Consider the following 24,195-nt stretch of genomic DNA (forward strand, 5'->3'; position numbering starts at 1 on the left):
CAGTGAGAAAAGGCAGGGGCTGCCCTGTGCTGGACACATGCGGTCCCAATCTGTTCCAGCTGACTCCAATGGACCCACTGCTGGCCAAAGCTAAGACCATCAGCTAAGCTGGTGGTGCCTGTGTGGAAATGTGTTGAAGAAAAGGTAAAAACCACTGCACAGCAGCTGTGAGAGGGAGGAGTGAGAGAAGACATGAGAGAAACAGCCCTGCAGATACCCAGGCCAAAGAAGAAGGAGCGGGAGGACGTGCTCCAGGCACCAGAGCAGGTTCCCCTGCAGCCCATGAAGAAGACCCCAGTTGGAGCAGTTCGTGAAGGACTGCAGCCCATGAGGAGGGACTCTACCCTACTCTGTAGCAAGGAAACAGTGTGAGGAGAAAGGAGTGGCAGAGACAAACTGTTATGAACTACTACCCCCATTCCCCAACCCCCTGCACTGCTTGGAAGGGTGGAGGTAGAGTTGTCAGGAATGAAGGAGAGAAGCTGAGGCTTGGAAGAAGGGAGAGGTGGAAGGGAAGTGGTTTAGTTTTTGTCTTTATTTCTCATCATTGTACCCTAGTCTTAACTGGCAATAAATTAAATTGATCTTTCCCAAGTTGAGTTTATTTTGCCCATGATAACAACTGGTGAGCGATCTCCCTGTCCTTATCTCAATCCACAACGTTTTTCACCTTATTTTCTCTCCCTGTCTTGCTGAGGAGGGGGAGTGAGAGCGCGGCTGGCTGGGTGTCTGACAGCTGGCTAAAGTCAACCCACCATATCTACATTACTGGATAAGACATTGCTTTATATGCTAGAGTTAACTGGCTGTAAAACTCCTCAGAATTAACATAGACAAAGATTTTAATCCAGCTTTTCTTGTGTCCAGAGTTCTTGAAATAAATCTGGATCCTCAAAGAGGGAGATTTATTTGTTTTTTTTTTTTAAATAAACTTCTGGACCTTTATCTCTGACTTCTCTCCCCCTCCACTTTTCCAAGCCTATATTAAACCCCAGAATACCTTCGGTGGGAATGCAAAGATAAAACGGCAGTAAAATTTGGCCCTCCAGCCATCACATTATAGACATTACTACAAAGTCTAGTCATATATAAGCATGATGATAAATCCATACAGAGGAAGTATTCTGTTTCACTTGTCATATACAGATGCAACTTAAAGGAGTCTAAAATATTTTTGAAAAGAGCAATCTTTCTTAGCTGTTTTATTTCTGAAAATGTTCATAGTTACATTTGTTGGGAATGGAAATAATCAAAAAATGCCATCCTGGATACAGTCATAGAACATGTGAGTCACTAACAATTTATTTTAGTCTGCGAAAGGAGAAAGTGTTTTATTAGTTTACTATACACTTAATTCCCACAATCCACCTCTAAGGATCTTGGGGATATTTCATTCATATAACTGAATTTCCTGTAGAAAATTCTGTCTAATCACACACAGTTCTTCAGTTTTACATAATAGGCAGTTTAAGTCTTCACTGATTTACCTTCTCTAACTGTGGAATACTGGCATAAACCTGGTAAGAGAAGGTATGGGACACTAATCTTAATTCATCTAAATATAAGGCCAGATTTTGGATTTATTTTTACTCAAGGGTTATTCTAAATAGTTGGATATTTAAGTTACTTGGTCCTCATTTCACATCCACTAAAATTGTTTTGGCGTCTAGAGGATTTTGGAGCACAAAAGTCACATCAACAGTTGCACATCAATCCAGAATCCAGAATGCAACAGGGAGTCTTAGTTAAGCTGATTTTAAAAACAGTTCATGATACCTGTCCCTTGCAAATCTTCCCTACTGTACCAAAAAAGGTGGCCTGTTTACTTGAAATGTACTGCAATGTCCATGTGCAATTTACAATTTAAGGTCGTCTCCTCCTTAGGTAGACTGATATCCTTGCATTGTATTTATCTAGATAAAATGTAAATATGGATATGCATACACATATTCATATTTTATAAATATTTACACACATACATATGTATAGATATGAAAATCAATGTTGTAGTCCAGTGAAAAAGGAAGTAGTAAATCTCTAGTGTTTGAGCATGCTTGATATACCAGCTTGATTTCTGCATTCCCATCACATACTATATCAGCCATTAGACTGAACACAAGCAAAACTGTAGGAATCTAATAAAGGACATGAAGTGCCTTTAATTTTGAACTCATTTGCAATATGTTTTACATTACTCTGGTATTTTTAATATAATCTTTCATTAAAACACCCATAACAGCCCATCATTCTTTGACAAGTTGAAATGCATAAGTAGACTATGATAGTGCAATAACAACTATTAAAATGTTTAAATGATTTATTTAATTTAAATTTTCCAATGAGAAGTGGAGGCAGATTAAAATTTTAGTGCTGAAACTGCTTTGGTTGGCACCATAGGGAAACAAGAATGAAAAAGCTGAAGATTGCAATCAGAAACCCAGACTGAATGTTTTTCCACATAAAACTATTAAGTAAAGATAATCAGGAAATAGTTTGGACATGACGCTGTCGTGGTTTAACCTCAGCTGGCACCTAAGCACCACACAGCCACTTGCTCACTCCCCTCATGGTGGGATGGGGCAGACAATCAGAAGAGTAAAAGTGAGAAAACTCCTGGGTTGAGATTAAGACAGTTTAATAGGCAAAGCAAGAGCCGCACATGCAAGCAAAACAAAATAAGGAATTCATTCACTACTTCCCATCGGCAGGCAGGTGTTCAGCCATCTCCAGGAAAGCAGGGTGCCATCAGGCAAAACTGTTACTTGGGAAGACAACTGCCATCACTCTGAAAGTCTCCCCATTCCTCCTTCTTCCCCCAGCTTTATATACTGAGCATGACGTCATATGGTATGGCATAGCCCTTTGGCCAGTCTGGGTCAGGTGTTCTAGCTGTGCTCCCAGCTTCTTGTGCACCTGGAGGAGCATGGGAAGCTGGAAAGTCCTTGACTGGTATAAACACTACTTAGCAACAACTAAAACATCAGTGTGTTATCAACATTATTTCATAATAAATCCAAACCACAGCACTATATCAGCTACTAAAAAGAAAATTAACTCTATCCCAGCTGAAACCAGGACACGCCCACTACATGTTTCACTTCCTAGGTCCACTCTTTTCAAATCAAACCCTTGTTAACATAGACGCAGCCAATATTTCCTATTTATTGCATTTTTATGCTACCTCATTCAAGCTAATGATATCTGATTGTTTCCTATTACCTGTTCCTTTCAGGGAGTTACTCTGTCCTGGGATCTTCACCAAAGGTCCGCTCTTCCCACTTCGAGCTGCCCCACGTCTCTTTCTCCTACATTTCTGGGATCCCAGTTCACCCAGTCACAAAGCATGACCCAGCTCTAGATTCATCACTGTTTTTTCATTACTGCTAAACTATTTCAAAGGTAAGCAACTATCATTAGTTTAATGGAAACAGTGACCTCTAGCCTTCCAGTAGCTTCTGCTGGTAGGCTGCAACTATGACTACTTGTACAGGTGGATGCCACACTCTATTGCATAGTGACTAGATCTGTCACACATCTATCATGCAACTCTAATTACTTGCATGTTCTTGACCCAGTTATTGTAGCAGGTGTATTTCCAAGCCCTCAATTACCAACTAGATAGATGACAGGGTGTTCAACTTTTAAGTGATGTAGAGGCCACATATTCAGCAGAAAGGTTGAAAGAGCCTTTCTCTCTCTTTTATTCAGCCAGCAGGGCTTACTTTCCTTGCATTTCCAACTGCACATCAGTCATGCCCAGCTATTATACTTCAGATTAATTTTTCCATGTATACCACTGTTTAAACTTACGTAATAATGCTAAGGCTCTATATACTACAGTTGTTCTTATAGCTTTTGACAAACACTTCTTGATAATTAATTCTGTAAACAGGAACTCCAGAACAAATAACTTCTTTATTACTGGTGTATGATCATACACCTGGTCATGGTAAAAAATAAGATTCTTGTAATTGGATAAAAAAGAAATAATATTTTACAAGTGCTGTATCCTCTTCATTAATAGCCATTTCCCTGAATTTTGTAACACATTCACATTTATCAGTGAAGATTTGGTCAGTGATTTGGAAGAAAAGTAACAGAAGACCAAAACCATTCTGATTGACACAACTGGTCAATGGCTCTTTCCTCATTCTGTTTTGGGATATATTATCTAATCCATATTCAATCCACTTAATAAGTGCCATTTTTCTTTCATACCATTCCAGATTCTTAATGAAAATATTGTATAATAGCTAAAATGCATTAGAGAGATTTAATTATCATTGTATTAATAAAACATAAACAAATTTGTAATACTTAGCATTTCAGTAAAATTACATACGGCTAGTTTAGTGGAATCAATTTTCCATAAACTCATATTGAATCTTTAATTATTATTATTTATGTATACAGTTAATTTTGTATGAAAGAACTGCAATCATGCTGATCATTAAAATCACTTACGTCTAGTATAATTTTTCATGCAATACTCTGTAAATAACCAGTGATCTAGGGCTTTAACCACCCTGATATCTGCTGGAAGGACAACAAAATTGGGCACAAGAAACCTAAGAGATTTCTGGAGTCCACTGATGACAACTTCCTGACACAGGTGACTGAGGAGCCAACATAGGTGGTGAAGGAGAACAAGTGCTCTGTTCGGCCTAATACTTACAAAAAAGGAATTGCTGGTCGTGAGTGTGAAAGTCGAGGGCAACTTTGGTGCAGTGACCTTGAGGTGGCAGAGTTCAAGATCCTAAGAGGAGGGAGCAGGGCAAAATGAAGGACCACAGCCCTGGATTTTAGGAGAGCAGACTTTAACCTTAATCCGTCAGTACTGCATTCAAGGTGAAGCCCAGCACAACTTGCAGATAAAAAGAGAAAGACCAGTTACTTGAAAATTAGTCCAGCAGAGAAAAATTTGGTCTATCAATTTCCCTAAATACTTATTATAATAAGATGAAGTGGAGCAAAGAAAAGTTACCTTAAAGGTGAATAAACATATAAATTAGGTCAAGAGGGTCTTAAAACTATAAAATTCTTTAAAATCATGCTAAGTTGAGTCAACAGTGGGCCCTGGCAGCAAAAAGGGCTGACCGTGTTCTGGAGTGCATCAAGCACAGCATAGCTATCCAGCTGAGGGAGGTGATTGTCCCACTCTACACTGCACTGATGTGGCCCCACCTCAAGTACTCTGTGCAGTTTTGGGTGCCTCAATATAAGAAGGACATCAAACTATTAGAGTGTGTCCAGAGGAGGGTGACCAAGATGGTGAAACATTCGAGGGGAAGACTTAGGACGAGTGGCTGAGGTCACTTGGTTTCTTCAGCTTGGAGAAGAGAAGGCTGAGGGGTGACAGCTTCCTCAAGGGAAGCAGCGGAGGGGAAAGTGCTGATATCCTCTCTCTGGTGACCAGAGATAGGACATGAGGAAATGGAATGAAGCTGCATCAGGGGAAGTTCAGATTGGATATTAGGAACATGTTCTTCAATGAGAGGGTAGTCAGTCACTGGAACAGGCTCCCCAGAGAACTGGTCACAGCACCAAACCTGTCAGAGTTCAGTTCAAGGAGTGTCTGGATGACACTCTTAGTCACATGATTTAGTTTTAGGTAGTTGTCGTGGTTTAACCTCAGCTGTCAACTCAGCACCACACAGCCACTTGCTCACTCCCCTCACGGTGGGATGGGGCAGACAATCAGAAGAATAAAAGTGAGAAATCTCCTGCGTTGAGATTAAGACAGTTCAATAGGTAAAGCAACAGCTGCACATGCAAGCAAAGCAAAACAAGGAATTCATTCACTACTAACCATTGGCAGGCAGGCGTTCAGCCATCTCCAGGAAAGCAGGGCTCCATCACACATAATGGTTACTTGGGAAGACAAAATGCTGTAACTCCGAACATTCCCCTTTCCTTCCTCTTCCCCCAGCTTTATATGCTGAGCATGACATCATATGGTCTGGCATATCCCTTTGGTCAGTTGGGGTCAGCAGTCCCAGCTATGTCCCCTCCCAACTTCTTGTGTAGCCCCAGCTTACTTGCTGGTGGGGTGGTGTGAGAAGCAGAAAAGGCTGTAACACTGTCTAAGCACTGCTCAGCAATAACAAAAACATCCCTGTGTTATCAACACTGTTTCCAGCACAAATCCAAAACATAGCCTCATACAAGCTACTATGAAGAAAATTAACGCTATCCCAACCAAAACCAGCACAGTAGTCCTGTGAGGAGCAGAGGAGCATGAGGACTCAGTGATCCTCATGGGTCCTTTCCAACTTGAGATATTCTATGATTCTAAGTTAAACAGTGACTGGCATTGACACAATAAAATAACAGTTAAATCTACTACATATGGGAAAAAAATTATGATTGTATATGCATCTGTCATGGTTTAACCCCAGCTAGCAACTAAGCACCAAGCAGCCACTCACTCACTCCCCCACCAGTGGGGTGGGGAAGAGAATCGGAAGGGCAAAAAGGGAAAACTCGTGGGTTGAGATAAGAACAGTTTAATAACTAAAGTAAAATAAAAATAGAACAGTAGTAATAATAATAATAACAATAATAATACAAACAAGTAATAATAGTACAATAGTAATACAAAGCAAGTGATACACTGTGTAGTTGCTCACCACCCACCGACCGATGCCCAGCACGTCCCCCAAGCAGTGATCATTGCCCCCCATCCCTCGGCCAACTCCCCCCGCTCATATACTGAGCATGACGTCATGTGGTATGGAATAGCCCCTTGGCCAGTATGGGTCAGCTGTCCTGGCTGTGCCCCCTCCCAGCTTCTTGTGCACCCAACAGAGCATGGGAAGCTGAAAAGGCCTTGACCAGTGTGAGTGCCACTTAGCAACTACTTAGCACTACTTAGCAAGAACCAAAACATCAGTGTATCATCCACATTGTTCTCATCCTAAACTCAAAAGACAGCACTATACCGGCTACCAAGAAGAAAATTAACTCTATCCCAGCTGAAACCAGGACAGCATCTAACAACATTTATAGCTAATATTATCAGCTCTGGTTTCTCTAAACAAAATGAGGCTACTGAGATTCAATATTTATCAATGTAAGACATCAATGCTGACTTTTGTAGAACTTCAACAGGACAACAAAACATTAAATAAAGGTATTTATGTAATTAAAATAGCAATAAAAACAATAAAACCAGTCTGTCTTATGCTAAACATCTCGGACTGGAGATGTTTAACACCAGTGTGTATGCAACTGATACCTGAGAGAATACAATTATATATCCTGATAGAAACCTGTATTATTTGATTTATAAATTTGTTATATTTCATTATGAGGTCCTACTTCTTAGAGAGCAACATTTTAATGCTACTTTAAAAGTAAACTCAGTGACCTGTCATATTGGAACATTACTTGATCTTGAATCATGCCATGAATGCATATAAGGCTTTTCTCTTGTACAGAAGCCTGGTTGTATCAGGCCAAACCCCACACACAACGCCCACTGTGTGTTACAGTATGGACACCATAAGTCATGCAGTGACAGAATATTTCAGCATTCATGCAAATACATTTCCTGTCTCAAGTCCTGAAGCTGCTGTCAGGGCTGACAACTTGTGTAAAAGGAGGATATAATAACCCAATACACTAAGCAAGCATCAGGAGCTCAGAGGATCAACTTTTTAACATAGGTAACAAGACAACTAGATGTGCAAGAAGCTTTTCTTTCCACTGCCTTTCCCTTCGCCTCCAAACCTCCTCAATCTCTTTTTACTGTTTAATTTTAATTGAATTGAAAAGAAACAACATCAACTTAAAAATCATTTAATCTCTTTGGATTTTTTTACTGTGCTATTTTTGCAAATGATATCTTAATAAAAATCAGTGTGATCAAATGGATTTCTTCCTATCATACCAGTTAATGTACTTTATGCATTTCACATCATCTTTTTTTCCATAAGCTGCAGTCAGTTTTATCATTTGCCCTGTATAACCAGCACATCCATATATAAATAATGTGAAAATACATTTTTTCTTTCTCCAGCTAAGCAACACACATAACATTGGAAATGAAAAGTAGATTCAGAATTTCCAGCTGTCTTTAAAACTGTCTAGATGTCAAACAGAGAGTGCCTTTCAAATACTTACCTAAGACTCAAATCTTTCTAGCCTACAAAACCTTCAGGAAAAGGAAGCCCTGAATCTTTTCAGAACATCTGGATAGGATCCCAGACTGATTACTGTTTAGGTCAATTCTCCTTTATTTATGGTTTGCTTTAGAAAAAAAAAAAATCCTTTCCTTTCTCTCTCTCCCCTCCTATTTTCCCCTTCCTTGCTTTCTAATCCTTGATATTAGAAGTGTGTCATCCTTTTTTCTCTCCTTTTTCATCTCTAAAAGTTACCTGTTGCCATTCTATCAGTCTGACATGCACATAATTCCTTGGGTCACATCATAAATATATTTCTAGCACAGTGCAAGTACAGCCTGAAATGCATGAAAGGTCTATGAAATACAATCCTGGATAACATTTCCTTAGGGCTCCAAGTGGTATAAAGAGTCAAGATTTATAATAGACTCAGCCTGCAACTCTTACTCTGCATCTAATGTGGTTCTCTCCTTAAAGAATCAGCATAGGAAATTTATAGTCTTAATCTTGGGAACATGACTACTGCAGGGATGATGAGAGAGCTGGTGATGGAAAATAATGCTTGGACAATGGTGGATCATATCTGAGAATATTAATAAAGTAAATTAAAACAAAAGCAAAGAGGTATTTCAAGTGATTTTCCTTCACAGTAGATTTTTAACTGGGTAAAGTTTATAAAGTTTGCCTATGTCAAGCTATGGGTCATAACACTCATCAGTCCTTAAAACACTTGAGATCTGAGTCTAGAAAGTTGTTTCTTTGGATTATGATTGTTTATTTCTTATGTGTTTTATAGCATGTGGATACCTTTTACAGGAATGATTTCCAAAATTATCTGCATTCATGAATTTAAACATTTTAATGAGAAGGAACCCCCATTTATCATCATTGTTGGCATATCATGTCAAGAATGGCGATAAAGTTACCAGGTAGCACTCCCAAGCATGAGTCTGTGCATGGTTTAGGGAAAAAGTCCTTTGAAACAACAGACTCAGTAAGGTATATCACCAGGGATCCTTTGGGGGCTTCTGAGGATTGCTACTGCTTCCACATGCTCTGGGATTTATCATAGAATCATAGAATGCTTTGGGACGGAAGAAACCTTTAAAGGTCATCTAGTCCATCCCCCCTGCAATGAGCAGGAACATCTTCAACTAGATCAGGTTGCTCAGAGCCCCATCCAACCTGACCTTGAACACTTCCAGGGTTGGGGTATCTACCACCTCTCTGGGCAACCCGTTCCAGTGTTTCACCACCCTCATCGTAAAAAACTTCTTCCTTATATCTAGTCTGAATCTACCCTCTTTTAGTTTAAAACCATTACCCCTTGTCCTGTCGCTACAGGCCCTGCTAAAAAGTCTGTCCCCATCTTTCTTATAGGCCCCTTTTAAGTATTCAAAGGCTGCAACAAGGTGTCCCCTCAGCCTTCTCTTCTCCAGGCTGAACAAGCCTAATTCTCTCAGCTTTTCTTCATAAGAGACGTGTTTCATCCCTCTGATCATTTTTTGTGGCCCTCCTCTGGATTCACTCCAACAGGTCCATGTCCTTCCTGTGCTGAGTACTCCAGAGCTGGACACAGTGCTCCAGGTGGGGTCTCACCAGAGCGGAGTAGAGGGGCAGAATCAACTCCCTCGACCTGCTGGCTACGCTTCTTTTGCTGCAGCCCAGGATACAGTTGGCTTTCTGAGCTGCGAGAGCACATTGCCGGCTCATATCCAGCTTTTCATCTATCAGTACCCTCAAGTCCTTCTCCTCAAGGCTGCTCTCAATCCCTTCATCCCCGAGCCTGTACTGATACTGGGGATTGCCCTGACCCATGTGCAGGACCTTGCACTTGGCTTTGTTGAACCTCAGGTGGTTGTGAACCTGATCTTCTCTTACAATGGGAGGACCTCTGCCCCCCTGATCCCCGTCAAATGGTCCATTGACTTGGGAGGTGTGAGGAGAGAGGTTGCCAGTGAAGACTGAGGCAAAGAAGTTGTTGAGTACCTCAGCCTTCTCCTCATCTGTTGTTACCAGCTTGCCACTTCTGCTCATCAGAGGGGGTACGCTTTCTTTAACCTTCCTTTTCTGGTTGATGTACCTGTTAAAGTCCATCTGGGTGCTTTAACTTGTAAGGGTCAGCCAGATGCTCCACCCATCCTTCTGCCATGCTCTACAGACATCACCATTTTGACAGTCTTTGGGTGCTCCTTTATTCGAGTGAAGGAGTTTGTTCAGGGCCTGGCATTATAGTTAAATGAGGAAGGAACGCGTAACAGTAAGTTAATTATGGACAAACATGCAGGCATTTCAGAAAATTTTAATGACCTTTTATGGCATCTTCAGATGCGTTGGTACCAGGAAAAATAAGCTCTGAGTCACAAAATCATTAATAAAAAGTCATGATAACAACTAATGACCTAGAAATTTTTACAGTTAAAGTGGATAATATTCCTATCTAGGAAAAGCAAGAAACCATATGCTAAAGCTAGAAAAATTTCCTACTGATACACAACACAAATGAAACTCATCTTGGAAGGGTTCAAATTGAACACTTTAAACACAACTAGTTTGGCACTGAGGCATATAGGTTACTCACATACACACCCTTGTAGCATCCAAAGTACAGTCACACCACTGGCAGGAATGATACCTTCTGCTGTCCTTTCAAGGACAGTGCAAGAGGCAACCAGCTTTAAATCAACGAGATGCACCATGGATGCCCTGCTGGTAAAACAAGTCAATGCTGTGTCAAAACACCAAAGATTAGAACCACATAGCATTGCTTCAATAACCACAGAATAACAGCTTCACAGAAGGGTTGAGGTGGGAAGGGATCTCTGGACGTCACCTGGTCCAACCCTCCTGCTCCAGCAGGGTCACTTAGGGCTAGTTGCCCAGGACCATGTTGTACTGACATCATTATGTGGTGCAACATAGCAGAGGAACTGTTTGAGAAAGGGAAAAGAATAAACCAGATCCTTCTGAAAGCTTGTTTTGCCATAAAACAAAGCAAGGTCAAAGGACTTGCAAGGGAGATCCAGTTTCTAGGATGAAATGGCAAGATGGGCATTGTATTTCAATAGATGTGATTAATAAAATAACAGCCATGCCCCTACCAGGTAACAAGAAACAAACACAAACTTTCTTATGTGTTTTGGGTTTCTTGAGAGTGCGTATTCTGGGTTACAGTCAGATGGTGAGCCATCTCTGTCAAGTGACCTGAAAGAACTGTTTCAACTGTGGCCCTGACCAGTGACAAGCCTTTGAAACTATCACAGCTAGTTTGTGTGATAGCCCTTGAGCCAGTCTGGACAAGGGAAGACATGAGAAACATGCTTTACACTGCAGCCAGGGAACATGGCCCCACCTGGAGCTTTGGCCCAAAAGACCATTCTGGGCCTTGAAAGACAAGTCTTATGGCAACATGGCACCCCAGAAAGAATGGAATCAGACAACAGGACTCGTTTCTGAAACAAGGATCACCTCTCTCAACCTGCTGTCAACACTCCTCCTAATACAGCCCAGGATATTATTAGCCTTCTTTGTGGCAAGAGCACATTGTTAACTCATGTTCAACTTCGTGTCCACCAGGACCCTCAGGTCGTTCTCTACAAAGCTGCTTACCAGCTGAGCAGCCCCAGCATATACAGGTGCATGGGGTTGTTCCTTCCCAGGTGCAGGACAGTCCATCCATCAAACACATATCTCTCCAATTTAGCAACAAGAATGTTGTGGAGGACCATATCAAAGGCCTTACAAAAGACCAGGTAGATGGTAGCCACTTCCCTTATCCAGTGATGCAGTCATTCCATCATAGAAGGCCGCTAGATTGGCATAGTTTGCTCCTAGTGAAGCCACATAGGCTGTCTCTAATCACCTTTACTTCAAATGTAGATACAACAGGATTTCAAAAACAATAAGTCAGGCAAACTGAAGATAAATAAAAGACTGTTGGTAAGCAAACCGTCAGTGTAATGAGTTGTAATGCAATGTTTTGTCAACTTCCATACGTTAACAGATTTAGTTGATTTTTCACATAGCAAAACTTAGAGATAAAGGCCAAAACTTTTATATGACATTGCTTGTCACAGAAGTTTTAGAAATTTAGGGAGAAAATCCATATTTTTTATTATATACACAGTGCTACCCCCTTTTTATTCCTACAAGCTATTAAAAGACATTCAAACAGTCTCATTTTTCATTTGAATGTCACACGTCTTCATAGTGCTTGTGTTATGTGTAACAGCAGATCAGGTTTTACTCTCAGCTAGATTATTAGATAGTAGAAAGCATAGATAATTAGATGGTAGATAATCTGCATTAATTGTGCTAACATTTAGCACTTGAGCCAAAGGATAAAAGTTGAATGTATCTATCAAACTCAGTGGGCTGTTGATCAGCATATTTAATTCACCATGTTCAAAAATGTAAAGTTATATGGGAAAGACATGTTCTATCTTGACTACTACAATGCATGTTTTAGGAGTTATAAAGAATCCAGCCCCAGATGTCAGAGGCAGACAGACACTACATATGTCTACACATTGCAGAAGGTAGGTTGGATTCACTGTGGACCCTTCCTTGCTTCCCCTTGGAGAGGAGATCTGTAAGCTATATTCAGTCCAGTACCATATACTTGTTGGCCCATCATATGGATGACTTATCTCAGACATCAAGAGCAACAGGTGGTGCATTCCTGATTAAATAAATCAAGCCATTCTAAAAGCAGAAAATGCGTTGTGCAAGGAGGGAGGATTCTGCAATGTACAGATACCTGTAGCGCATTTTTTCTCAATTTGTTTCCTATTTACTAGGATTTTATGATGATTTTAGTAATTATCACAATAAATTACTTCCAAGGATCAGAACATGATGAGGTCCATTAAAACTACATACAAACTAGAGTGTATAATCCACAACAATGTAGGCTTCAAGTAATCCACAGTGTACTCATAATTACTGATGATTAATATACATTTTAAAGCATAATTACTTGTCAATGTTGCATTAATATGCTAGGAGGTTTTGCTGATCTTTAAATTGCTACCATTACAATGCCTGAAATTATATGCATATTATATATATTTTTTTATATATGTTTTACAAATGAAATTGGAAAGTTACAAAGTGCATATAGATCTTTGAAGTGCTCATAGTTCTACAGGTCCCATTATAATCACATATATTATTCCTTTTGCTTCCAAACATACATTTTTATAAAAGTCTACACAGTCATTAATCTAATTTTCTCCTCTAGCTTACTCTCTGGTAATAGAGAGTCTGATAAAAAAATACGTACTTTGTGCTTCAACTCTAAAGGAAAATGCTACTGGCAGAAACAGATCTAGCAAACTCCCATATAGAAACTGCATAGCAACTATATAGAGTGTATCCTATAACAGTAAAACTCAAGGCCTGAAGGACTCACTGTCCAGTGTGCCTTTTATGACAGTCAACTTTGCTTAGGCACTCTCATGATATTTTTACATCATCAGAAGAGAGGGCTACCGGGAAAAGATCCTAAAGAAAAAGGCTTGGGAGGTGAAGTTGTCAACAACTCCTTTAGCTTAAAACATTTTCCTGCTGATCCACAAGGCAAAATATCACATGTCCATGAGCAGCAAAAAGGCAAGTGCAACAGGAAAAATACATTCATTAAGAAAAAAAATTGGCATTCAGTTTTTCCCATATCTAACATGCTGGCATTTTTTTCTAAAAATGGAGGTCCATCCAGAGTTTTGAATGTTACGCTTCAGCCATCTAGTTAAAAGTAGTGTAATTTAATGTAAACACATAAAAGTATTGCATCTCCAACATATACTGAGTTTAGGCAGACAAAAATAGGGGACCTGCATTCCTCAGAAATTAGACTACCAGGTCTGCCCTGTACCGTGACTTCTTATCAGGATGTTGGTTAAGTCGTAAGGCAATCCTCATCAACAATGAAAGGAAACAAAAGTTGTCTTGGTGTATCCCTAAACTTGCCTGGTTTAATGTAATCCCTCTACTCAGTCAATGCAGGACATTTTACCCACAACAAAATCCAGAGTTCATTGATCAGTCTGGTAAGATGTAAGCTGAATGATTTCCTCAGCAATCTGTTCTCATGGAAACAAATTCTCCTAAATGTACCAACTTAGAAAAATCAAAAGTAATGCAATTACACATTGATTTTATTTTATGTCTATGCAGACACCAGGCAAAAATTTGAGAAAGATGTTGGGGTAAGTTAAGAAAAAAACAAGATTAAAGTGTGTCAATTTGTCTTTATTTTAATCAAATAAAGTTTATTCATTATATTTACTCATTCACAGTCCTTCTTAAATCTCATTGCTGAAGTATCTATGATAGTTTTAAAAAACAAATAGCACAAAGAAGGCTTTTCAGTTACTTATGTGAATGATTACAGTGATAATCTTTCCAGAAGTAATACATTTGAATAGAATGAAATTTTTATAAAAACTTTTCTACAAGTATACTACATCTGTTCAAAACACAGTTGTCAACCTGACCTGGATGCACTACAGAACACACAAAAGCTCAAGGCTTTTGTTTGCTTATTTGGGGGTCTTGGGGAGGGTTTTTTTTTAGTGAAGGAGAGGAGAAATTCAAATGAGGCAACTAGTAAAGAAATGTCACATCAGTACCTTTACATTTAAGGGAAGAAAATCAACTAATTCTGCAAAATTTCCTTCTAAACAAGGACTTTTATGAGCAGAACCATGACCACAGGCCATTTGCATCATGAAGCCATGGCAAAGTAAAAAGCTGCCTCAATGTCCTTGAGCTTTGTAAAATTTCTGGTTTTTAATCATCTAGTTAAGACTGTAGAGCATGGCAAGGACTCTAAAACAGCACTTAACCAAAGAGCCATGGGAATATGTACAGTAAATGCCCAGCACCAAACATCTGTGCTTTTGTACTCTTTTTCTTTCACTAGCAACAATGGCACATACCATGCAGTGCTAATGTCAGGCTTTCCTACTCACTGATCCATTCAAACTGGTTTGGATTTTGTTTTTTGCTCTCTCCATTTTTATTCTCCTGTATTAACCCCAGAAAAAGGGTAACAGAAGGAAAACACTGAGATAAAACAGCAAAAGCAATAGAAGCTTGTCCTTTTCTAGTTTTGGGAGAATAAAGATTATTTTTCGTCCAAAAATTCCAAATTAAAAAGATGGTAATACCTACATAAACTCAGCCTGGAACATTCTGACACCTTCTGACTTTCTGAGAGGAACACATTGCTTTCCGAACCTTTCCTTACCTGGCCTCCGCAGTAGCAGCACCAGTAACTGCATCACAGAGAACAGCCACAGAGAGGATGTACACAGCTGCAAGGATTACACATGTGTGCTGGAGAGAATTCTTGCTACTTGCAAAAATAGGCATTTGAGTGACACGTCCATTAACGAGTTGGACTTGCAAGACGTTGGAGGCCTTGTCTGGGACAGGGATATGTTAGGAACCTTCCCCTTTGTAGAGAACTGCTAACGTAAAACAACAAGATGTCTCAAACAGCCTGGTGCTAAAACCACAATGCAGAGTGACGGTCGCTAGGACCCAGGACCGGACAGTACCTGGAGTGAGGGTGAGGGAGGGAGTCCTGTGGAGACAGGGCGGCCTTGCCTCGGCCCCATTCCCTGGCCCCATTCCCCGTGGTCTGTGAAGCGTCTTATTCCCCCACACACACCTACTGCCTGGGGGACAGTCCTGATATGACTCCTCTTGGTTTGACTGGTCGCTGATGTAATTTTCCAATTAGCAAAACTACTAACCACTTGTGCCTTGGGAAAGGAATTTGGGAGGGAGCTAAAAGATAACAAACTGTGGAAAACTAACGGCTCTAACCTTGAAGGAGAGCTAACAAGCCGACAAAAGTGAACATCTTGGCACCAAAGACTGGACGGTGGCCAGAGAAGATAAAACTGCAGAAAGTAGGTGAAAGGTAAATGTGGCGAGGGGAGATCACGACCACCGACTCAATTCAGGACCAAAAAGACTTGCCCCCCCCACACCTGAAAGGAGCATGCGTGCTAATTTACATAGCAAGCGAGGCTAATTTAAATACAGTAAACCAATAGTGTACGAAATGTTAATCACTAACCAATAAGTGTAAATTTAGGCGGGTTTATACTAATCATGTAGCCTGATAAATGTGCTGTAGTTTGTGTGTGGTGTGTGCTCGTGTGTGTACCGGTACTCGTGTTTACGTTCGTGCTCATGCTCGTGCGTGCGTGATTTGTGGAATTATTCTCACCAAGCACCCTGCGCAGAATTAACATCTCTATAAGAATCTTCTTCTTCCCTCACTGAATACCCTTGTTGGCAGGACCAACGCTGGATCCAGGACTGGTGATTCTCTCTCTCTCTTTTTGTTTCACTTTTCCTAAGGTGATTAAGTTGTTAAAGTTGTTAAACTGAAGTCAAGTACTGCATGGCCTACCTTGATTTTCAGTAAAACTGCATAGCTGGGCTGAATATAACTGTGAGAGGGTTGGCGGGTATCGAATATTTGTACTCAATATTTGTCTCTATAGAAGCTTTCTATTAAAGCTGGTGTTTGTGTACGCACCTTGAGTGTTGGCCCACCTTAATCCACACCGAGAGGATTTGCGAATCTTTGTCACTCCTCCCCCCTCCTCCCCAGGTGGGACGTGACACCCTCCCCCCCCTAAAAAAAAAAAAAAAAAAAAAAAAAAAAAAGCTTTCTGTTGCTTCATTTCCGTCTTTTTCAACCCCATAATTGAGAACTCTCTCATCTATAATGGACGAACAGGACAGTGACACTTATCTGTACCAAACATTGAAAGCCAGTGTTAAATCCACAAGCAGTAATAAAACAAATAACAGTAAAGAAAATGTCCTGCATCTGAAAATGAAACAGAAGCTGAATTGTCTCAGACTTTGCAATTACTGACATAGATTTAAAAATTGCATGTGGAAGTGATCCAAGAAACAGAACTGTTGCACTAAAGAGGCATTTCTTTCCTTGTGGTACAGATTAGTAAACCAAACTATTGCTCAGTTAAGTAAGCCCAGCAACATAGAAGACAATGCATGAATTTATATTTATTAAAAATGTACTTCTAACATTCAAATTTCTTAAGCATACTCTCACTGCGAGTGGTTCTTCAGGCAAAGTTTAGCAGTGACTGGCATCTTTCCATAAAAACATTAATGAATTAACCTTGTGAACTGTTGAACCAGTGAGCAAGACTAATTGAATTAAAAAGGGACAATTCATTTAGGATAGGGGGGAAAATGGATGCATTGATGCAAGGGCTAGGCTCAGAAGGTAACTGAATAAGCAACTGACATTTGATAAGTATGAATTTAGTCATAATTTTGTGAGCGAAATAAAGACCTCAGCCTTGACTAAGTTACTGTCCTTATTTTGAGTCTTATTTTTCACATTGCTACCATGAAGAATGAAACAGCAGAACAAAGTTAGAAATAATGTTTAAAGTACTAAATCAATTAAGAGGTCATTCTGGAAAATGAGAAACATTTATACTTTACTAAGCTACTCTACCACTCTCTATCCAAGTTCTTCCTACTTCATGTATCAGAAAAGGCCACTGGTCAGAGAGTGGTAGACTTAGCCAATCATAAAAGTATCATCCTGCATGTTCTTCTGCCACCCCAGGTTTGGCATCCTCCCTGAACATCTGGGATGCTTCACTGAGCTTCTTGAACTTGGCTCCCCATCAGCACAACTTGGATCCTCCAGTCAGAATGTGTTTAAATAAACCTTCTGTCTGGTATTGTGAATATGTACTTACTGAAACAGGATGACCCATGTGATTAGTCAGGAAAATAATTATTTGATTCACAGGCTAGGAGAAATTAAACAGGGCAAATATTCTTAAGGGGAATAGTTTCTACCTATGCTGATGCTGGAGTTGATGACTGGGAAACCCTTGAAAGATACGTGTGTCCACATAATATTTCTCTCTGTTGTATGCAAATTATCAAATACTCTGAAAAGAACTAAGTGTGTCCTCTTTCTATATACAGAAATGGGTTTTGAAAGCAAATGTTTATTTAGTCTTCAGGAAAAAAAAATAGCTATTTAGGATGTCTCCTTAGCCAATTCCTTTTGACAGGTCTAAACCACAAAACCTTTCCCCTACAGATGCACAGGGCCTTCCAACCATGCCAAAAATAGGTATAGCATCAGCACTTGATGAACATTAGGCTCCTCAAAATTTGGAAAAATGAAGTTGTGGAAATTTAGCAGTAAAAATGTGACAGAACTCTTGTCTTGATCCAGCACAATTAGCCTGAGTTTGAAGCAGCAATAAAGCTCTTTGGCAGAGTCGGTCAATTTTAAGCCAAATATCAAGAACAGTACAATTGCAAGGAGATTGAAAGTCCTTCCATGAAATCCTTTGAGAAGCAAGAACTTTTTTTTTTTTTCAAAACTATATTTGGATTTGTAATGCTGAAATTTCAGAATGCTTACAAAGACAAACACACAACTCCTAAATATTCTCAATATCCCGAGAGACATTTAATTAAAAATTGTCAAAAGCAAAGGAAGGTGTCAGATAACAGCATTCCATGGAGATTAATGCTAAAAATAGAACCAAATGCTTAAGGAACTGAATACTGTATTCATATGATACAAGGAATGCTGACATTGTTACTGAAAATCTGTTCAATTAATTCTTCATTTATCATGACAGATGTTATTAATAGATAGCCATTATATCTTCTTACTTTACTATTATCTCTTTACACCTTTACTTATTATTACTTCTGTATCCACTAAAAGGCAGTGCTCCTACAAAATCATGCTCATCCACTTTCTGACTTTCTACATCAAATGGGACAAATCATGAATGGAAACAATGAACACAAGGCTTTATTAATATCAATTAATCAATCAATCAATTAAATATCAAGGCCTTATTAATGTTTTGAAGCTGATAATTCTGTGTTAATAGAAACCAAAGTCTGTGATGAATATCCCAGAACATTTTCAGACAGCGTTACCTTGATTTTGTCTTGGAGGACACTTTCCTGACACTCCTCATTCAGGGAAAGGTCTCTTACCACATCCTTGCTGGTAACAGCTGAAAATAATACAGAGCATGGCATTGTACCACCTGTCCAAGCAAGAGCTGGTAAGCATTCAAGGAAAGGAATGATTGGAAGGAGCTCTGATGATGCTGAAGAGAGGGGAAACAGAAAAAAGATTGTTGCCCATAACTTTTCAAGTCCCAATGGAAAATAATGATTATAGTTTTGTTTCTCCACATGAAAAAGAAGACATTTTATCCCACACAGGTGTATTTAATCAACAGAGCAGTCATTTTATTTCAATACTGAGCTAAGGCAGCTGTCCTCATAAACTGCAGTTTAGGATATGAATTAGTCTCCCATTAGATGCGTTTCTATTGCTTTATAGTTGCCCAACTTTCCTCATGATTTTGCTTAGAATAAGAATGTTAAGGACTTTTTCCTGTATGGAGGATGTCAAAATCATTTGTTGTATCACAGCAGTGGTCAATAACATTCATTAATGTTTAATGCATTTGTCAGTCTGACACAACCAGTAACTTAAAATGAAAATCATAGAACCGCAGAATCATAGAATCATTTTGGTTGGAAAAGACCCTTAAGATCATCAAGTCCAACCATTAACCTAGCACTGCCAAGTCCACCGCTAAACCATGTCTTCAAGCACCACATCCACACATCTTTTAAATACCTTCAGGGATGGAGACTCAACTGCTTCCCTGGGCAGCCTGTTCCAATGCCTGACTACCCTTTTGGTGAAGAAGTTTTTCCTAATATGCAATCTAAACCTCCCCTGGCACAACTTCAGGCCATTTCCTCTTGTCCTATTGCTTGTTACTTGGGAGAAGAGACTGACCCCCACCTCACTACAACCTCCTTTCAGGTAGTTGTAGAGAGTGATAAGGTCTCCCCTCAGCCTCCTCTTCTCCAGGCTAAACAACCCCAGTTCCCTCAGCCACTCCTCGTATGACCTGTGCTCCAGACCCTTCACCAGCTTTGTTGCCCTTCTCTGGAAGTGGTCCAGCACCTCAATGTCCTTCTTGTAGTGAGGGGCCCAAAACTGAACACAGTATTCAAGGTGCGGCCTCACTAGTGCTGAGTATAGGGGGGCAACCACTTCCCTAGTCCTGCTGGCCGTACCATTTCTGATACAAGCCAGGATGCTGTTGGCCTTCTTGGCCACCTGGGCACACTGCCAGCTCATATTCAGCCAGCTGTCAACCAACACCTGGGGGTCCTTTCCTGCCAGGCAGCTCTCCAGCCACTCTTCCCCTAGCCTGTAGCATTGCCTGGGGTTGTTGTGACCCAAGTGCTGGACCCGGCACTTAGCCTTGTTGAATCTCGTACAGTTGGCCTTGGCCCATCGATCCAGCCTGTCCAGATCCCTCTGTAGAGCCTTCCTACCCTCCAGCAGATGGACACTTCCACCCAACTTGGTGTTATCTGCAAACTTACTGAGGGTGCACTTGATCCCCTCATCCAGATCATCAATGAAGATATTGAACAGGACCGGCCCCAACACTGAGCCCTGGGGAACACCACTTGTGACCAGCCGCCAACTGGATTTAACTTCATTCACCACAACTCTTAGGGCCCAGACATTCAGCCAGTTTTTTGCCCACTGAAGTGTACACTCATCCAAGCTATGAGCAGCCAGTTTCTCCAGGAGAATGCTGTGGTAAATGGTGTCAAAGGCTTTACTAAATTCCAGGTAGACAACATCCACAGCCTTTCCCTCATCTACTAAGCGGGTCACTTTGTCATAGAAGGAGATCAGGTTATTCAAGAAGGACCTGCCTTTCATAAACCCATGCTGACTGGGCCTAATCCCTTGGTTGTCCTGTACATTCTGTATGATGGCACTCAGGGTGATATGCTCCATGCCTTCCCCGGCAGCAAGGTAAGGCTGACAGGCCCGTAGTTCCCTGGATCATCCTTCTGGCCCTTCTTGTAGATGGGTGTTACATTTGCTAACCTCCAGTCAACTGGGACCTCCCCAGTTAATCAAATAATCAAATATATAAACCAACATCTTTCCACATTTAATGTGGACACAAATAATGGCATCAGTTAATGCTGAGAGATAGAAAGTCAACATCATCATTAATTTTTAAATTATCTGCAATGAAGGCATAAAATAACATACACTTGTAATAGAATATCAGTCTAAAGCTCTTCTAATTACCTTCACAATAAAGCAGGGCAATGGTGAGGAATAATGTATATTTCTGAAGCTGTACGTCATTATGGCAGGCATCTTTCGCACTAGTGCAAATTCTTCTCCACATAGTAAAGTATAGATTTATTTTTTTTAGCAAGAAATATTTGAAGTAATTGCAGACAGTTGAGAAGAGGTCACATAAATCTCCTTGTGACTGAGGGGAGTTCTGAGTATGGAGGCCTGATCATTTACATTCAGAAAGGCCCGATGGAGTCTTGCCTCTGATGTCAGTAGAAACAGGAGCAGTCCCAAGGTCCACTATACTAGAGTTCTCTAGAAAGTAAAGTTACTGTACCTTGGGCCCAGTACTTAAACTATTTCTCATTTTAATTATCTACATTGAAAACATACAAGCTGAACCTTAATTAATATTAATCCTGCATCAAATACAAATACAGCTTGTCAGTAATAAACAGCAATCAGAAATAAATGAGATTACTTTAGCTGCACATTCTGCCAGCAATGTGAATTTTAGGTGCACAATGAATGACTTAAAATCTAAATATGGTCCAGGACACTGCAATTAAACAAATTCTACTGTTATTCTTTTAAATTACTTGCTACAACCTTGTACATATCATGTTGTGCAGGTGCTAAAGATGAAACTGAGAAATTTAAAGTATAAAATGACATCTCCTTTTCATTACGTAAGATTATACTAATTATTTTTATAAAAGATGGCTTTTTTTCTGCAGCCAACCTATAGCTTTTTCTGTTATTTGGAATATATGTTGGTGTTTTTATAATCCTAGATGTACAAGCCCTTTTAATTTTCAAAGAAGACCAGGAAAACAAAAGTAAAATGCTGTCAGCAATGTTATTCAAGGGAAGGAAGAGTTTGCATACAAGTAGAGTTATATTATATCTCAGAAAGGGAAAACGATTGTATCTTTTTAAAGAAAGAGCACTATCATTCTAGGATTTACTACTCCTGAACCCTCATAGAAAATCTAATTGAGTCCTCTGCAAATCTTCTAAGAGTTTCCCTTCTGCATTGGTCTGACTCATGGATTTTAAAAAACAATAAAAATATCCTCCACATTTCTCCTAGATTAGCAACACAAGCATCTGCTTTTCTGCTTTCTTGTAATGATTTCAGTGCTTGTAGAACCCATGTTAAAGCTTCTGGATGTTCTTCTCCATGACTACATGTGTCAGACAAGACACTCAAGAAAAGCCATAGCAGACTACAATTTTGCCACAACATATGGGTTGACAGATCATGTTACACTCAAAATCTTGTTCCAGACAAAAGGGAACACACCATATATATGAAGATAAGAATTTATTGTTAATCTAGTTAATGTTTTAACCTTCCAATCAACCAAATTGTCTAATTAATAAAGAAAAAAATTTTTAATAATACCATTCAATAGCTATAGAAAGCTTTGTCTTCCCAAATGTTATGCTCGCTCTGGATCCTGAGGTTGGCAGTTTCATTTTTCCTCAAGAAGAACAGGGAAGGGTTAAAAGGAGTTGTCAATGTCCTGAGGTCTGAAATGGGAGGAGTTTGATCATGGTGATAATGGTAGGGTCCTTTTCTCGTCAGTCTTGGTCACAATTTGGGTCATTTTTACATGTGTACTTACCACAGTTTGCTGCTTTCTTGTTGGTTCTCAGCTACAGCTTGCACAACACACTCCCTCAGCCCCAATTAGCTGTTTTTTAATACACAGTGACAAACCTAGGTTCGTCAGACCTTTTAAAATACATTGGATTCACAGAGTTTACATTAAACCAGGTGAGGTTATGGTCACTTGACCACCATGCAATTGTTAAAAAATGCTAAAATAAACTCTGGCCAAGGCATACCTACACAAGTCCCGAGATCCTGCACTCCCAGATCAATACAAAGTCTATGGTCTTTTCTTAGTAATGGCAAAATCATATTAGTCAAGCTACAGTTGTGAATGTGTTCCTGCCCAGAATTGCCCAGTGGAAAATAATCTATTTATATGCTACCTGGGGGCACCTCAGAAGAAGTGCATGAAAACTGATGATGTTTGAAGAAGAATAGTTTTCTACCCCCCTGTATAATATGAAATTAAATTAATTTAGCAATCTTAAACCTTATCTTGCAAAGGATATTGCACACACCACAAAGTTCAAGACTTCATTACCTCAAAATGTTGGGAAAAGTCATGAATTCTCTCATGCCCAAAAGATAAAAACTGAAGCTGGTAACATTATGAAACCTCCCTTGTGAAAATTAGACAACTAAGAGATCTAACCTTGCATTCTCCTCAGACCAGTTGACATCATAAGGATAAGGACAGGACAAAATCAGAAGAAAAATGTGTTTCTGTATATTAATGTTAATCCCAAAAGTGGCTTTCACCTCAAAACATAATACAACAAAAAATACAAACAGGGCAGATAACAGATGTAATAAAAAAGACGTTTATTCTCCCCTTGAAGAAACAGTCAGTCAATAAATTTCTGATGGGCTGAAGGTTTTAGAGATATAGAGATCAGTATCACTATAAATGCAAATAGCTAATATAGAATATTCCATTGAGAGCTAATATAGAATATTACATTGAGTATTCATTGTTCTCAGAAAGTGATCTTTATAAACATTTTTCCATTAATGTGAAGCTTATATTTATTCTTCTAATGTTCCATGGAAAAATACATTAAAGGATAAAACAAACTATTTTTTAATGCATAAAGGATTTATATAATGCTTTCCATAACTTAGGGAAAAATACTTCAAAGTCATGTTCCCTTTTGTTTCTACTGCTATTTACAAAGAAGATAAGCATTTATAGTCTCTGGTTTTTTTCATAGTTTAGCCAGTGGTATAAAATGTCATTAAGTTGTTGCTTTGGGATGAAG

General features: G+C 39.6%; 1 long non-coding RNA gene across 1 annotated transcript in view; it reads left to right on the plus strand.

Moving 5' to 3' along the window:
* The first annotated feature begins 16,310 nt into the window (after positions 1–16,310).
* Positions 16,311–24,195, plus strand: part of LOC148057400 (uncharacterized) — a 37,926-nt gene continuing 30,041 nt past the window's right edge. The window contains exon 1 of the long non-coding RNA XR_015699674.1: positions 16,311–16,463. This is a non-coding gene — a long non-coding RNA (uncharacterized LOC148057400). The remainder of the gene's footprint in view (positions 16,464–24,195) is intronic.

The sequence above is a fragment of the Nipponia nippon genome, unplaced genomic scaffold (genome assembly GCF_047370975.1).
Source record: "Nipponia nippon isolate SJK-2023a ecotype South Korea unplaced genomic scaffold, ASM4737097v1 scaffold_1, whole genome shotgun sequence".
NCBI classification, from domain to species: Eukaryota; Metazoa; Chordata; class Aves; order Pelecaniformes; family Threskiornithidae; genus Nipponia; species Nipponia nippon.